Here is a 17,903-nt window from a genome sequence, read left to right as displayed (position 1 = left end):
AAAGCAGGGTGGGGGAGAGGAGCAACACAGAGAGGGGACAGATGGACAGAAGCTGCCACCTTTTTGGTTTATTTTATTTTTTATTTACTGAGTTTTGCAGAAAAGCAAAAACAAAAAAAAACCTTTTCTATAAAGTCTCTATAAATCTATATATAATGTAATTACAGAGAATGGCTAATTTTGATTTTAAACCAGAAATAAAAATAAACCTTTAATGAGCAAAGGTGTCGCTTTGTGAGAGTTTTGCCTGGGGCAGAAGTAGAGGCTAGTGGTTACAGCGATGGGCTTGTGAGCAGAGCAGGGATTAGCTGTGTGGCCTGGGAAAGTTCCACTTCTAAGATAGGGATGTCCGTCTTCCCTGAGATTAGCTTGTTAGAGCACTTTAGGCTCCTCGCTCCTAGAAATGTGACGTGGCTGGTCCCTGCCCTGTTGGGAGATCCCACTCAGCACCCTGCTGGCTGGGGGGCAGCTGGAGGAGAGATGCTTTGGACGGGGGTGGAGAGCAAGTGTATTTTTTCCACAATGCAGCGTGGTAGAAATGATCCAAGGAGTGAACAGCACAGCGCCAGGACCCCTCTCCCTTCAGGCAGCAGCAGGAGGCTAATACGGGGCCTGGTCAATGCACCTCAGATTTCCTTACAGCACAATGCAGGCAGCTGCCCAGCAGAGCTGGCTGTGAAGACTGTGCAGGGCTTTGGCTGGTTTGCCTTTTGCAGCCAGCTCCTCGTGTGAAGAGCCTGTGCAGAGGGGAAAGCACTGCTTCTAGGCACTGCGCGAAGGCCAGAAGGGAACGTGGGCTGTGAGGGCAGGATATGCCCGATCTGTAGTGTCGGCTGGCACAGCCTGGAGGAGTAGCAGCCAGAGTATTTTTCTGAATGTAAATACCCCCCCGTGAGCCTGCATCCCACCCTCTGCCTGTTAATGACTGTCGGCTGTTGGCACAGACCGTTCCCACCCTGCACAGAGGAGCATGTGTGAAGAGCCTGAGAACGCTGTGGGATGGGTGGCCCGTGCTGTCCTGGTGGGGGGCAGGGAGCAGAAGCAAATCATGGGACTGTCATCTCCTCCCTCCCCTGCAGCCCTGTGATCAAGCAGAAACACCAGCGCAGCAGGCTCTTTGTGGAAGGGCACAGATCCAGGGCATTCCTGGGGCAGCTGCTGCAGCCAGCCAGAAGCCTCCCTTGAGAAAGGGGGCCAGATGCACCATTAGCTTGTGCAGTGTACCAGCCAGAGGGGAGCTGGAAGCTGCACATGCTGCCTGTCTCAGCTCAGCCCTCCGCGCAGTGGGCTTGTGAAATCTTCAGGGAGATCCGGCCCAAGGAGAGGGCGGGGCAGCAGCTCCCAAGAGTCCTCCCCCCCCCCTCCAGTGGGAGCCATGTAACACCCACTGAGTGGGGGGAGGGAGACTTGAGTCCCCCTATTTCAGATTGCTGGCATTTGTACTGCAGCTCAAAATGTAGGCTTGATAAACAGGCTTTTAATAAAACCTCCTGTTTCCATAACTCTTTTCAGTTCCAATGACCAGTTCCCCCAAAGCGTTTGCAGCTCGGACACGGCCGGGTAAAGACCCGGAAGGGGAACGGACTGCAGCGACCGTCAGGCCTGAGCTGTGGGGAATGCAGCAAGGACCCAGAGCATCAACAGCAACGAGCCAAGTGGAATTGGAAACCACTTCTACTTTGCTTTAGGCCATTTGGCCTTAAGTTGATGCCCAGCCTTTAAAAAGAGCCTTGGATGATTCTCTTTTAAACAGGAAACGGAGATTTTCTCCTTCACTGAACTCCACAAAAACGGAAGGAATTTTGCATAAGCTTAAAACCAAAGAAGTCCCTAGCTGGCAGACTGGGTACCGAAATCTTCATCCAAAAGGTGACTGGCCAGCTGACCAGATGGAAAGCTTTACTGCCGTGCTGCTGCCAGACTGACTGGGGCTTTAGGGTGCAGGTTTATGCACAGGAAACAAGAAGCTGCCTTTGGTAATGGGATGCAAAAACCTTTGCCCTCTCCTGTGCCTGTAAGTAGCAGACAGATGCTGCTGGGTCAGTGCTCACTCGCTGGGAGCCAGGCAGCCCCATGCCAGTCTCCCCGCCAACGTAGCCGGTGATACATGTGGCATCTCAGAGGCATCCATTACTCACTGCTCTTGCCAGGAGCAGTCAGACCTTATTGACTGGCCAGGAGGGACTTGTGAAGTATCCTTGCCCTGCTGCTCAGTACCAAGCTAATGAAGACGTGTTCATAGACTCATAGACTTTAAGGTGAGAAGGGACCATTATGATCATCTGGTCTGACCTCCCGCGTGATGCAGGCCACAAAGCCGTCCCTACCTTTTCCCTTGACTCTGCTGATGAAGTCCCCAAATCCTGTGGCTTAGAGACTTCAATTAGCAGAGAATCCTCCTGCTAGCGATCCCTGCCCCATGCTGTGGAGGAAGGCGAAAAACCTCCAGGGCCTCTGCCAATCTACCCTGGAGGAAAATTCCTTCCCGACTCCAAATATGGCGATCAGTAAAACCCCGAGCACGTAGGCAAGAGTCTCCAGCCTGACCCTTGTTAGCCATTATACTATTTACCTGCCATTGCTCAGTATTTCTCGGCTAATATGTTTTACCATTAAACCATTCCCTCCATAAACTTATCTAACTTAATCTTAAAACCAGACAGGTCCCTCGCCCCCACAGTTTCCCTCGGAAGGCTGTTCCAATATTTCACCCCTCTGACTGTCAGAAACCTTCGTCTAATTTCAAGCCTAAACTTCCCCACGGCCAGTTTATATCCATTCGTTCTCGTGTCCACATTAGTACTAAGCTGGAATAATTCCTCTCCCTCCCTGGTATTTATCCCTCTGATATATTTAAAGAGAGCAATCATATCCCCCCTCAGCCTTCGCTTTGTCAGACTAAACAACCCAAGCTCCTCGAGTCTCCTTTCATACGACAGGTTTTCCATTCCTCTGATCATCCTAGTGGCCCTTCTCTGCACCCATTAATGGGGAAGAGATGGGACTCTCTGACTGAGATTTCCCCTTTCAAGCTCCTGCAGTTCCCCATGTGACAGTCACTACTGAAACTTTTTTGAGCCTCTCTAACTTCCCCAGCGCCCTAAAGAATGGGGGGAGGGGGCTCCTTTTACTTGTTCTCCCTCGAACCTATACGGCAACACCATTGCTCTAAGAAGCAACAGAGAGTCCTGTGGTACCTTATAGACTAACAGATGTATTGGAGCATAAGCTTTCACGGGTGAATACCCACTGTGTCAGACGCATGGCTCTACTTTGTCAATGCCCTGTGCTAGGAATGTACAGTGGGACCCTTGGGTTAATCATAGGTGATGGAACTGGGGGCCGGGCCAGCACTCCCTCCAGTGTAAGATTTCTCTGTCCCCTAAAGAGGTTTTGCACGACTGAAAACGGTTCTATTACCAGTACACAGTGAAGCTGCTCTCCATTCATGCTTTGCCCTTCAGGGTTCACATTCCTGTCATGCCACCTGGTCTCCCTTGGGGGGCACAAAGGGAGGAATTCAGATTCCCCCCAATTCCTGCAACTGAACCCTGCGAAGTGTTCTGTTAAACCAAATCACTTCTCTCTGAATACTGCTTTCCCACCCGGCTCCCAGTGACCCCTGAGATTGATGTAACTGGGAGAAATCTGAGAAAAAGCACTTTGTGCCTGTTTCCTTAATTACTTGCCTTGTATACCTGGTCAGTTCCCCCTTGGTTCCGTTCGTCTCACAGCTAAAGCAGAAACATTTTCAAAAATAGAAAAATGCTGCTGTAAAACCACACGTGAAAACCAAGGCATTGTGATCCCAGAGCCACACCTGGACACGTGCACTTCCAGGTAAACATCAAGTCTTTACACAGCTCAGACTGTTGGGAAACCCAGGGTTCCTGAAGTTTAAGTGCTTTATTCAACAGTTTAAATGCTTGAAGAGGGATTGCTTAACAAAATGGGTAGGGGGAGGGGGGGAAATCAGTGGCACAGTGTGTTAAACAACACTGGGCTGCTCGAACCTGCCAACAGAATGAGTATTTAGGAAGATATATCCAAAGAGGAGAGACAAAACCAGTTACATTGTGAAGACTGCCTATGGGGAACATAAATGCATACAAGCCCTTCAAAGCAAGGGACTGTCAAGTTAAAGGCATGTCAAGGAAGGCTACTTTATCTCCACATTTTACATTCACTGAGACTCCACCCCTCTTAGAGAGCCCCTTGCTCACCAAAATGTTTAGTTAACACACACACTTTTCATTAGTGCAGTAGAACTCCACTTGACAATATTAACTTCAGGTCTTAGCCGCTTGTGCAGCAGTGCCCGGGGGAATAGAGTTAGTTCTGTATTGTAGTGTGATAGGGAGGAATGCAATGCGTGTGCTGGGACTTATTGCTAGAGGAACTTCACTGCTTTAACAATGGTCTGTGGCAGAATTTCATTGGGTTCTTTTAAAGCTGTATGGAGGGTTTAAGTGGAAAAGACCACATCAAAAGCTCTTTGCGGGCAGGGACTGTCTTTTTTTTCCTGTTTGTGCAGGGTCTGGACTATGCTGGGGCTCCTAGGTGCTATGATAATATGAATAATTAAACAGACCCTCTTATTCTTCAGTAATACGTACATTTGCCTATGAAAGAGTAATTTAAAACTCTTATAGAAGGTCAAAACCCAATGTCTCTATTTTGTACTAAAGAGAACACTTAGTATTGTTCTGACAAGTGAGCCCATGTGTAGTGAAAAGCAGAATGCGTAGCACAGAAATAAAAAGCATATGGCCCATGTCATCATGAGCTATTCTGATATAATTGCATATTGTGATTCACTTTATTCCTTATTTTGTTTTAAGACTTGCTTTAAAAGCAACATCCAACGCTCTCATTTGAAGATGGCACAAATTACACACCCCTGGGGGAGAGAAGTGGTGTTACAGAAGTGGTCATAGTGCCACTCACTGAAATTTGGCCTGTCTGCCATCACTCCCCCACCCCCGTCATGACCGGGGCGGGCCAAACCCGAGCAGCACTGAGATCCTGTGCACCAGGTTGCAATGCACAGACCAGGGAACTGAGCCCAGCAGCTGCCACTGTAGCCTGGGCTCATTCTGCAACCTCCCCACCCCCCTCAGGGAGCAAGATCTGACCCCACATCCAACCCAGGGCCTCCCACAATATAAAGATGAAATGAAAAATTGTTTTAAAATTCACTGGGCTCTACCACTATTCAAGATAATCTCACTCTATAAATGGATTTTAGAGCATTTTGACAATTAAAAAACTCAGTGGGGGTGAGGGGCTGACTATCCGGAAACCCTTGACCGAATCACCCCAAACTTACACCACTAATTCTACCTCTGGCAACCACCGTTAAAATTATACCAGGATTTCCTGTTCAACAGAGGTGAAAAGAGTCTACAAAAAATCTATTTTGGGTTACAGTATCACCATCACAGGGTTTCTGTAGTTTTCTGCACTGCTTGGTTTTTTTGTAACAGTTTGTTGAGGGGGAAGTTTAATTTGAGATTAGCTCAAGCTTGTCTAATGTCTATTACTTCCTTTGGACCCCTTTCTCAGATAAACTGTTGCACTTTGAGAGGAAACTGATTGTAGTGCTCACTTTCGATTGTCTAGCTCAGATGAATAATTGTAGAAAGTGTTTATTTTTCAAGACAAACATAAATTACTGTTTTGACTGATACCTGTATCCTGGCACCTCATTAATTAATGACAGCCTTGCCCCAGTCCTTCGAATCATAGAATATCAGGGTTGAAAGAGACCTCAGGAGGTCATCTAATCCCACCCCCTGCTCAAAGCAGGACTAATCCCCAACTAAATCATCCCAGCCAGGGCTTTGTCAAGCCAGGCTTTAAAAACCTCTAAGGATGGAGATTCTCCCTAGGTAACCCATTCCAGTGCTTCACCACCCTCCTAGTGAAATAGTGTTTCCTAATATCCAACCTAGACCTCCCTGTGACGAAGTGGGAATGTTCTTAATGTTTTCTCTGAATACTAGTTAGTTGCCTCAGTTTCCCCTATGCATTTCTTAGGTATCTAGAAGGGGGGGATCAGGGTGTATAATTGTTGCAGAGCCCAAGATGCCCCCTGTGATACTGTCTGCACAGAGAATGGCCAGCACTCTGTCTCCTGGCAACTAATGACCTGGGCCCCTCCTCTGCAAAGATGCCAATTGAAGGTGTTGGAGAACAAAGAGATCAGGTCACTTCATGGCCCGGGAAAGAGACAAAGGCCAGAGAAGAGGGGCTGGAGAGTTTCAGTTTGGAGCTGGCTGGGGACGTGGAATGAGTACAGATGTGGGTGTCTGGCTCACTGCCCCTCAAAATGGACCCGGCTGAGGGGTCCTTTTCTCTGTACCTACAAGCTCTGTTTTAGACCGTGTTCCTGTCATCTAATAAACCTCTGTTTTACTGGCTGGCTAAGAGTCACGTCTGACTGCGAAGTGGGGGTGCAGGACCCTGTGGTTTCCCCAGGATCCCGCCTGGGCGGACTCGCTGTGGGAAGCACACAGAGGGGCAGAGGATGCTGAATGCTCCAAGGTCAGACCCAGGAAGGTGAAGCCATGTGAGCTTTTTGCCCTGAAGACAATCTGCTCACAGAGAGGAGACTTCACCAAAGTCCTCACTGGCTTCGTAGGGAGCAATTCCAGAGCATCGCCCGGGGACTCCGTGACACTCCCCCACTGCAATTTGAGACCATTACTCCTTGTTCTGTCATCCGGTACCACTGAGAACAGTCTAGATCCATCCTCTTTGGAACCCCCTTTCAGGTAGTTGAAAGCAGCTATCAAATCCCCCCTCATTCTTCTCTTCTGCAGACTAAATAAGCCCAGTTCTCTTTGCCTCTCCTCATAAATCATGTGCTCCAGCCCCCTAATCATTTTTGCTGCTCTCTGCTGGACTCTTTCCAATTTTTCCACATCCTTCTTGTAGTGTGGGACCCAAAACTGGACACAGTATTCCAGATGAGGCCTCACTAATGCCGAATAGAGGGGAATAATCACGTCCCTTGATCTGCTGGCAATGCTCCTACTTATACAGCCCAAAATGCCATTAGCCTTCTTGGCAACAAGGGCACACTGTTGACTCATATCCAGCTTCTCATCCACTGTAACCCCTAGGTCCTTTTCTGCAGAACTGCTGCCTACCCACTCGGTCCCTAGTCTGTAGCAGTGCATGGGATTCTTCCGTCCCAAGTGCAGGACTCTGCACTTGTCCTTGTTGAACCTCATCAGATTTCTTTTGGCCCAATCCTCTAATTTCTCTAGGTTCCTCTGTAACCTATCCCTACCCTCCAGTGTATCTTCCACTCCTCCCAGTTTCATGTCTCTGCAAACTTCCTGAGGGTGCAGTCCATGCCATCCTCCAGATCATTAATGAAGACATTGAAGAAAACCGGCCCCAAGACTGACCCTTGGCTGCCAATTAGACATGGAGCCATTGATCACTACCCGTTAAGTCCGACGATCTAGCCAGCTTTCTATCCACCTTATAGTCCATTCATCCAGCCTATACTACTTTAACTTACTGGCAAGAATACTATGGGAGTCCGTATCAAAAGCTTTGCTAAAGTCAAGGAATAACACATCCACTGCTTTCCCCTCATCCACAGAGCCAGTTATCTCCTCATAGAAGGCAATTAGGTTAGTCAGGTATACCTTGCCCTTGGTGAATTCATGCTGACTGCTCCTGATCACTTTCCTTTCCTCAAAATGCTTCAAAATTGATTCCTTGAGTATCATCTGCATGATTTTTCCAGGGACTGAGGTGAGGCTGACTGGTCTGTAGTTCCCCGGATCCTCCTCCTTCCCTTTTTTAAAGATGGGCACTACATTAGCCTTTTTCCAGTCATCCGGGACCTCCCCTGCTCGCCATGAGTTTTCAAAGATAATGGCCAATGGCTCTACAATCACATCCGCCAACTCCTTTAGCACCCTCGGATGCAGCGCATCCGGCCCCATGGACTTGTGCTCATCCAGTTTTTCTAAATAGTCTTGTACCACTTCTTTCTCCACAGAGGGCTGGTCACCTCCTCCCCATACTGTGCTGCCCAGTGCAGTAGTCTGGGAGCTGACCTTGTTCGTGAAGACAGAGGCAAAAAAGGCATTGAGTACATTAGCTTTTTCCACATCCTCTGTCACTAGGTTGCCTCCCCCATTCAGTAAGAAGCCCACACTTTCCCTGACCACCTTCTTGTTGCTAACATACCTGTAGAAACCCTTCTTGTTACTCTTAACATCCCTTGCTAGCTGCAACTCCAGTTGTGATTTGGCCTTCCTGATTTAACTCCTGCATGCCTGAGCAGTATTTTTATACTCCTCCCTGGTCATTTGTCCAAGCTTCCATTTCTTGTAAGCTTCTTTTTTGTGTTTAAGATCAGCAAGGATTTCACTGTTAAGCCAAGCTGGTTACCTGCCATATGTATTATTCTTTCTACACATTGGGATGGTTTGTCCCTGCAACCTCAATAAGGATTTAAAATACCGCCAGCTCTCCTGGACTCCTTTCCTCCCTCATGTTATTCTCCCAAGGGATCCTGCCCATCAGTTCTCTGAGAGAGTCAAAGTCTACTTTTCTGAAGTCCAGGGTCCGAATTCTGCTGCTCTCCTTTCTTCCTTTCGTCAGGATCCTGAACTCGACCATCTCATGGTCACTGCCTCCCAAGTTCCCATCCACTTTTGCTTCCCCTACTAATTCTTCCCTTTTTGTGAGCAGCTGGTCAAGAAGAGCTCTGCTCCTAGTTGGTTCCTCCAGCACTTGCACCAGGAAATTGCCCCCAACACTTTCCAAAAACTTCCTGGATTGTCTGTGCACTGCTGTATTGCTCTCCCAGCAGATTGAAGTCCCCCATGAGAACCAGGGCCTGTTAGTTGCCTGAAAAAAGCCTTGTTCACCTCATCCCCCTGGTCTGGTGGTCTATAGCAGACTCCCACCACCACATCACCCTTGTTGCTCACACTTCTAAACTTAATCCAGAGACACTCACGTTTTCCTGCAGTTTCATACTGGAGCTCAGAGCAGTCATACTACTCTCTTACATAAAATGCAACTCCCCCACCTTTTCTGCCCTGCCTGTCCTTCCTGAACAGTTTATATCCATCCAGGACAGTACTCCAGTCATGTGAGTTATCCCACCAAGTCTCTGTTATTCCAATCACATCATAATTCCTTGACTGTGCCAGGGCTTCCAGTTCTACCTGCTTGTTTCCCAGGCTTCTTGCATTTGTGTATAGGCACTTAAGATAACTCACTGATTGTCCTGCTTTCTCAGTATGAGGGAGGAGTCTTGCGCTCTCCTGCTTGTGCTTCCTCCTGGTATCCCACTTCCCCACTTATCTCAAGGCTTTGGTCTCCTTCCCCTGGTGAACCTAGTTTAAAGCCCTCCTCACTAGGTTAGACAGCCTGCTTGCGAAGATGCTCTTCCCTCTCTTCGTTAGGTGGAGCCTATCTCTGCCTAGCAATCCTTCTTCTTGGAACACCATCCCATGGTCAAAGAATCCAAAGCCTTCTGACACTACCTGCATAGCCATTTGTTGACATGCATGATTCAACGGTCTCTACCTGGGCCTTTTCCTGCCACAGGGAGAATAAACGAGAACACTACCTGCGCCTCAAAGTCCTTTATCCCTCTTCCCAGAGCCACGTAGTCTGCAGTGATCCGCTCAAGGTCATTCTTGGCAGTATCATTGGTGCCCACATGGAGAAGCAGGAAGGGGTAGCGATCTGAGGGCTTGATGAGTCTCGGCAGTCTCTCCGACACATTGTGAATCCTAACTCCTGGCAAGCAGCAACTTCTCTGGTTTCCTGGTCGGGACGGCAGATAGATGACTTAGGAGGAAGTCCCCGACCACCGCCACCCGCCTCCTTCTCTTGGGAGTGGTGGTCATGGAACCCCCATCCCTAGGACAATGCATCTCATGCCTTCCAATCGGTGGAGTCTCCTTCTGCTCCCTTCCCTCAGATGTATCATCTAATCCAGTGCTTCTCAAAGTGCCGGTCCGCGAGCCATTGGCTACCAATCCGCAGCGAGTTTCCTCATAAGAGCGTCGAATAGGATAATAATATGGCACCGGTCCCTGCCACATTGGGAAAAAAATTGCCGGTCCCCCACATCAGCTTGAGAAACACTGCTACTCTACACATTAGTACCTGTGGAGAGAACATGAAACCAGTTGCTCACCTGTATCTGCATTGCTGGTACATGGATACTCCTCTTTCTTCTTCGGGAGGTCACATGCTGCTAATTTTCTTCACCGTCCTTCTCTCCCTGCTCCGCAACCTGCTCTGATTCTTCAGAATAGGGAGTTTCTTGAGGCTCTAACTCTTTTGATCATGCTGACACTTAAGAGAGTCACAGCTACTTACTTTTCTTTGACCACATATGATCCTATAGTTCAGAAAATGGAAGGGGAGTATGCATCATGATTCTATTATGGCAGTGCCTCTGCTTACTAGAGTCTGGCCTGCTCCGCACTAGAAAATTACACTGGTTTAACTACAGCAGTCAGAGGTGGGAAAAACTCACAGCCCTGAATGGCGTTGGTAAGCCAACCAAGTCCCTGTGTAGACAGCGCTACCGCCTCTTGCAGAGAATGATTACCTACCCCGCCAGTAGAACCCCTCCCATCAGCGTAGGTAGCGTCTCCATTGTAGTGTTTTAAGTGTGGACTCTTTTTTCCCTTTATTGAATTAAGGCTATTTTCCTCAACAATACTTTGAAGTAGAATTGAAGTATGCATGTGTAGTATAGAGCACTTTGAAATGATGGCTCTTAAATAGTGCTCTCAGAGCAAAACTTTCAGAAGGAGCCTCTACAGAATGCAACTAACGTGCACAAGCCATTCTCTGAAACCTGCCTAGGAGAGGACTCCAACTGACACTACATAGGTTCAGTGGCCACAGCATGTCACCTTGAGCCACCTGATACCTGAATAACTGCAGGCAACTTGATTTGCAACAGGTGCCTTAGGGCAGGGGTTCTTGCAACAAAATTTTTGGTGGCCTCAGAGTGGGCCACCAACTCTCGATAGCCGCACTGACACTTTTTCCTAGAGGTAATAAAGTAATATGCACATATGTAACCCTTCTGCCAGGTGGAGCCTGCAGCAACAAGAGCAGGGTTCAGTATCTAGGGCTTCCTTTTCAACAACACAACACAAAACTGGCTCAAGCCCCCACCTAGTGACCTGTGACAATTACACACCATCCCCAGGTCACCTCTAAGAGATCATACTTCCCCTCTCGCAAGCACAGAGTCTGAGTGTAGCAAAAACTTTTAATAAAAGGAGGGAAGTAACTCAGCATTAATTTGGGAAAACACCGCAACTAGGTTCATAAACATAAACCATGAGCAAAAGACCCACCCCCAAGTAAGTTGGGCAGTGTCCTTTTCCCCTCAGGTTCTTAAGTCCAGTAACCCAAAAGTCCTTTTAACTTGCCCATCCCTACTTTGTACCCTACTCACCGTTGCTGTCTGGGCCAGTGCAGCCCCAGAGTTCACCTCCCACCCTGTGTGGAGGGGGTGGTAAGGAGGCACCTTATACGCTCCGCTTCTCTGGCCCTCTCCACCAGCCTCCCTGTTGGCTGCTTACTGTGCCTCTCCACCAGCCACCCAGCTGGCCACTCGCCAAGATGTCTTCAGGCTCCCCCCCCAACACAGCTCTCAGCGATTTCAGCAGTTAGTGGGGGATCCTCACTGCTGGCGCACATGGGGCAGTCTCTTGCAATAGAAATACTATCCCCAAGCAGGTCTAATACTTAAACCTAGGTATTAGTGATTTCAGCTCTGTAGCATGTAACAGGACTCTCAGTTGAATCTAAATTAGCTCTTTCATTATACCATGAAGAGAGAAAAATGGTCAAATGGTGTCAAGAGCCCTTAAACAGAGACCCACACAGCCAGGTACAACTACCTATCCCTACCCTCTCGCAACTCCTTGTGTCCCCGCCTAGCTAGTGCTGTTTAGTTGAGGGTGAGTCCCTCCATTGGGGTATGCCAGGTACAGTTCTGCTGCCCTCAGTTCACACAAGGATAACAACCCTTTATTACTCATGCCCCAATAACAAGGAGACTGGGGATCCAACACCAGCCACAAGTGATCATTTGGGCAACTAATCCCATCATGCTGAGCACCTAGACAGGGTGGGTGTGTCCATGCAAACAAGATCAGCTCCTGAAGTCTTTTTCCACAGCACACCACTAGATGTCAAGGGAGAGCTCATTCAGACTCTGCTGACACATATATACATCCAAATCATTGTCATTTATTTATGCAAGGTTTGGGGTTGTTGTTTTTTTCCCAGACTCAGTAATAAAAATCATGCACAGTTATCTCTATTCTTTACTGGACCTAACAGAATAGAAACACAAATAAGGTGCTTCACACATTCTTGTCTTCTTCATTATTGTTTCTTTTGCTTTTTTGGTAAAAGTGGTTGTCTGTATAACAATTCTGAAGTAAATTTAAAAATGCTTTGACATGACAGAAGTCCAAATAATAATGAAAAACATCTGGATGGCTTGGGTCTGGGGAGGGGAGAGAAGGGGAGGCACAGCTGTGGCTGGCCCGGGACTCCTCTGGAGAAGGGAGGGGCTCCTCTGGGCAGGTGGGGGGCAGAACTCAGGGCTTCGGGCAGCCCAGGGCTTCTCTGTCCATGGGGAGGCGGGGGGGGGGGCACACTCAGGGCTTCCCCAGGCTGGGGGCTTGTGGCTCTAGGCACAGCAGGTCTCAGGACTCCAACTGCCAGGGGCGACCATAGGCAGAAGGAGTGAAGTCGGGAACTAGTCTTCCCAAAGGGGGGCTCCACCCATTTCCCATGAGCCCACTGCTCACCTCCTCACTCCCCTGCCACAGAAAACCCCCTGCCCGCCACAAGACCTCCCGCTCGCTGGTGGCTCACTGCTCATCTACTCACTCCCCTGCTTGCAGCCAGACCCCCCTGCCCGCCTCTTCACCCTGCTGCTGGCTCGCTGCTTATTCCTCCACCAGGGCCCACCCCTCCCCGCTCCCCTGCTGCTCACCTCCTCACCCCCACCCACCACTCGCCTCCCCACCCCACTCCGCTCACAGCCTCCTCACCCTGCTGCTGGTTCACCACTTGCCGCCTTACTCCTCTATCAGGGCCCCCGTCACTCGACTCCTCACGCCCCTCCCCGGCCTGCTGCTCGTCTCCAGGCTGATTCCCCACTCTGGCACTTTGAGTGCAGAAGGTGGGGGCCCGCAAGGATTCTAAAAATTAATACTGGCCACTCCAGGCTTGTATTAAACTCCCAAGTGTTACAACTTCTCTCTGACCTTGGACGGGTAGATGCTGCCACCACCCAAGGTGCACTTAGGAATTCCTTCCTGTGGGATACCCTCAAGCCCTTTCATCCCCCCTCCGAGGAAGAGCTGAGAAAGAAAACAAAGGAAATTAGCTGTTGCCCCAGCTAATTAAACAACATGCACAAACCTCTTAGGGACACAAAAATCCAATCCTGTTCTTAAAAAAGGTGAATTTTATTAAAAACAAAAGGAGACAAAATACATCTGGAATTTAAAGACTTTTTACTAGAGCTTAAAAAAATTACAAAAATTAAGCATCTCTTGAGGTTCAGCTTAAAGGTTACAAGAAAAACAAAAGCATCTGGGGTTAGCACAGAGGAGTCCACAAGCCAATAAGAAATAAAAGAAATAACTCCAATCGCATCTTCCTAGACATTCCCTGATTTACTTACATATTGGGGGTTTCAGATAAGTAGGTTTGAGGTATGAATTGATGCTTTTTCATACTGTTTTTAAAGCTGCTTACAGCATTACTCGTGCCCTGTTCCCCTCTTCCCTGGAGAACAACAACAGACACAAAGGGGAAGTCCCGCCCCCATTTTAAAAAGTTCTAGCCTTCCCATTGGTTCTTTTGGTCAGGTGCCCACTCCCTTTCCTTTACCTGGGGGACTTTTTTTAACCCTTTACAGGTAAAGCAAGCAGAGAATAGCCACCAAGAGGGACTTAATAGCTAACTGGCTGGGTGTCCATAAAAAGGAGCTACTCCCCCCTTCATTTATCACACCCCAGCTCACCTCCTCACTCCCCCGCTCGCAGCCAGGCCCCTTGCTCGCCTCCTCACTCCCCTACTCGCAGCCAGCCCCCCTGCCTTCTCACCCTGCTGCTGGCTCACTGCTCGCCTCCTTACTCCCCCGCCAGGCACCCCTGCCCATTGCTTGCCTCCTCACCCCCTCCTACCCCCTACTCACCTTGCCGCCTCACCTTGCTCCTTAAGCATTGTGTGTCCCATTTGTGTTTCCAGAGAGGCAGCGCATGCAGAAGCAACAGGGAGGAAGGGGAGGGGCTGATGCTCCCCCACCCCACTGCCCAGGAAACTGCTGTGGCTGCAGGGAAACCCCCTGGTGGCCACATTTGAGAAATAGTGCCTTAGAGTACTTTCCATTGCTAACATGTTTGCTAAAGCATGTTGTTATTTCAACTCTAGAGAAGTTTTAAGTTGCTGTCAAAGGCAAAACCCTGCCCCAGCCTAAACTGTGTGTACACATGGCCTGGTGGACCGATCAAGAGATTTAGGAACTCTGAATTCTACTCCCTGCTCATTTGCAAAGTGTTTTTGAAAACTTGGCTGCATAGGATTTGCCTAAAAGTGGCTTATGCTTTTGGGCATCTTGATGACACTGTAGGCCTGAGGTGGCAAATACCCACAGTTACAGCTGATTTCAAAGGCAGCTGCCAGTGCTCAGCCACTGTGAAAAACAGGCCTAAGTATCCTTCAATTAGGCACCCCAAATTAGCAGCCACTCCTGAAAATTTTAGTCAAAACCCCTCTGACTCTACTTCTCCATCTGTGAAATGCAGTCACTTACCCCCCTGAAGGAAGAGGTAAGAAGATTAGTTAATATCAATACAGTGTTTTGAACAAAACATGTCAAGCAGCACATTTATTAGTAAAGGGCTGGGGCACTAGATTTTAACTTCCTGGAGATATGGACCCAAATCTGGACTAAAATTGTAGGTGAAATAAATCTGATGTCCTTTCATCATCCCTAGGGAGTGCTTGCACGCTTCAACGTGATTGGCATGGAAAGACCCAGGACTGGAATAGCAAAGGGCTGCAGGTTAGGATTGAGAGGCATTAGCACAGCTGTGTGGGAAGACCAGCAGTGGACTGTGGCAAGGCTCTGGGTGCCCTGGCAGTGCTGCTGAGGTACAAGAACAGGACTGGAATAGCAGGGGATGCTGGAGGCGATGACTGAAGTACATCAGCAGGTGCAGTGACTCATGATGGGACTAGTGTTTGGATCTTGGAAGGGAGCATATGCATATATGGCTTGAGAAACTTCCATCCTGAACTGATTTTATGTCTGAAGAAGTTCAGGAAGAGATGAGTTTAAGGAGCTCAAATGTCATACAACTTCTAAATCCCAAACAAACAATCAGATTCCTGAAATGAAACACAGGCCTGAGAGAAGCTGTGGCAACTGATTGTCATGGGATTGCTAGAATCAAAGGAAGGCAGCTGAATGGCTAATGTATTAAATGACCTTATTGCTGGGACTGGTCACAGCTTCAGTTAATGACTGAGTTGAGTTTTGAACTTAAAGCAGAAATTCACCCTCTACATATGAGACGCTGTCCTTCCTAAAATTAAAGCACTTATAAGTACTGAATGAGTTTTAATTTATAAGTTAGATGGAAAATTTTAAATGGGTCCTTTAAGAAATGTAGAATCCTGTGCCAGAACTTTCTTTTCTCCTAACTGATCTTAACAGCATTAGACTCTTCAAACTTTATATAGTTAAAACTCACTGATTTTTATGCCTGAGCTATATTTGAAAGGTTTTTTTGTTTTAGCATTAATGGTCATTTTTTGCCATTATCCTTCATAACAAAGTTTCTCCTTCAGCAGAGGCTGGAGAATATATTCTACTTCAGAGTAACTCATCCAGTTGTTGACCTTCAACAGCTATTTTTGTGTGCTACAATTCTATTGGTAATGAGTCAGTGAGCTCCTGGTCTCATGTGTCAAGAGTAACCATTGGTAGACACCTTGGCCTCAACTGTCAATGCTTATTAAAGATTCCGTGGTCACATGCTAGATAGAACATCAGTGTTTGAAGGGTTTCTCCTGGCACTGGTGTTTTGGTTCCACTATGCAGTGCACTGCTGGGGGAGTTTAGGCCTGAGAAACCCTTAAAGCACAGAGATATTGGGACTCAAGAACTGTGTACGCCCTTCACATAATACCAGTCACCCTACCTACTACAAACACACATCTTCTCCCCATCTGTCTACACGTGTATACATTTCAGGACAACCCCATACCCTCCTCACCCATGAGCATTATCTAGAGTGGGATTTAAAGATGTGATGTTAGCATGTACACATGTTCTAAGAAGTCCAACGTTAAACAGGCAGTGTATGTTTTTACCACATGCTAAACTGGTTGAATTAAAGCCTATGATGCCCAACATACCTTAATTCTGCTCTGCAGATCAGTTTAATTTGCAGCCACAAACCCTAAAAAGCATTAATCATAACTGCATGGCATCATGTTTGGATTTTTTTAAACACTGAACCTTAACTACTGAATTTTCTAGGTTTGTAACAGTTCTTTGGTGGATAATTATGCTATCATTGTAACTTTTTTATTAGGGCTGTGGATTAATTGCAGTTAACTCATGCGATTGACTAAAAAAATTACGTTGATAAAAAAATGAATCACAATTAATTGCACTGTTAAACAATAGAATACCAATTGAAATTTATTAAATATGTTGAATTTTTTTTTTTACATTTTCAAATATATTGATTTCTATTACAACACAGAATGAAGTGTACAGAGCTCACTTGATATTTTTTATTACAAATATCTGCACTGTAAAAAATGATAAACAAAAGAAATAGTATTTTTCAATTCACCTCATACAAGTACACATCACGTTCTCAAACAAAACCAGCTTAGATGGAATAAAGGTTGAGAATAAAAATGTCAGTAATTTAAGGATGAAAAATAGGTCTGTCAAGTAATTAAAGAGATTAATCACGCTATTAATCACACGATTTAAAAATTAATCCAAGTCCACTCAGTCCTACTTCAGCCAATCGAGTTTGGTTACAATTTGCAGGAGATAATGCTGCCCACGTCTTGTTTACAATGTCACCTGAAAGTGAAAACAGGTATTCGCATGGCACTTTTGTAGCTGGCATTGAAAGGTATTTACATACCAGATAGGCTAAACATTCATATGCTCCTTCATGCTTCGGACACTATTCCAGAGGACATGCTTCCAGGCTGATGACGCTCATTAAAAAAAAACGTGTTACTTAAAATTTGTGACTGAACTCCTTGGGGGAGAATTGTATGTCTCCTGTTGTTTTACCTGCATTCTGCCACATATTTCATGTTATAGCAGTCTCAGATGATGACCCAGCACATGTTCATTTTAAGAACACTTTCACAGCAGATTTGACAAAACACAAAAAAAGGTACCAATGTGAGATTTCTAAAGATAGATACAGCACTCAATCCAAGGTTTAAAAAGCTGAGAGGGATGAGGTGTGGAGAATACTTTCAGATGTCTTAAAAGAGCAACACTCTAATGTGGAAACTACAGAACCTGAACCACCAAAAAAGAAAATCAACCTTCTGCTGGTGGCATCTGACTCAGATGACTAAAATGAACATGTGTCGGTCCGCACTGCTTTCGATTGTTATCGAACAGAACCTGTCATCAGCATGGACGCATGTCTTCTGGAATGGTGGTTGAAGCATAAAGGGACATATGACTCTTTAGCGCATCTGGCACACACATATCTTGCGATGCCGGCTACAACAGTGCCACACGAACACCAGTTCTAACTTTCAGGTGACATTGTAAACAAGATGTGGGCAGCGTTATCTCCTGCAAA

Source organism: Trachemys scripta, chromosome 13, assembly GCF_013100865.1.
Source record: "Trachemys scripta elegans isolate TJP31775 chromosome 13, CAS_Tse_1.0, whole genome shotgun sequence".
NCBI classification, from domain to species: domain Eukaryota; kingdom Metazoa; phylum Chordata; order Testudines; family Emydidae; genus Trachemys; species Trachemys scripta.
This window is presented reverse-complemented; position numbering follows the sequence as displayed.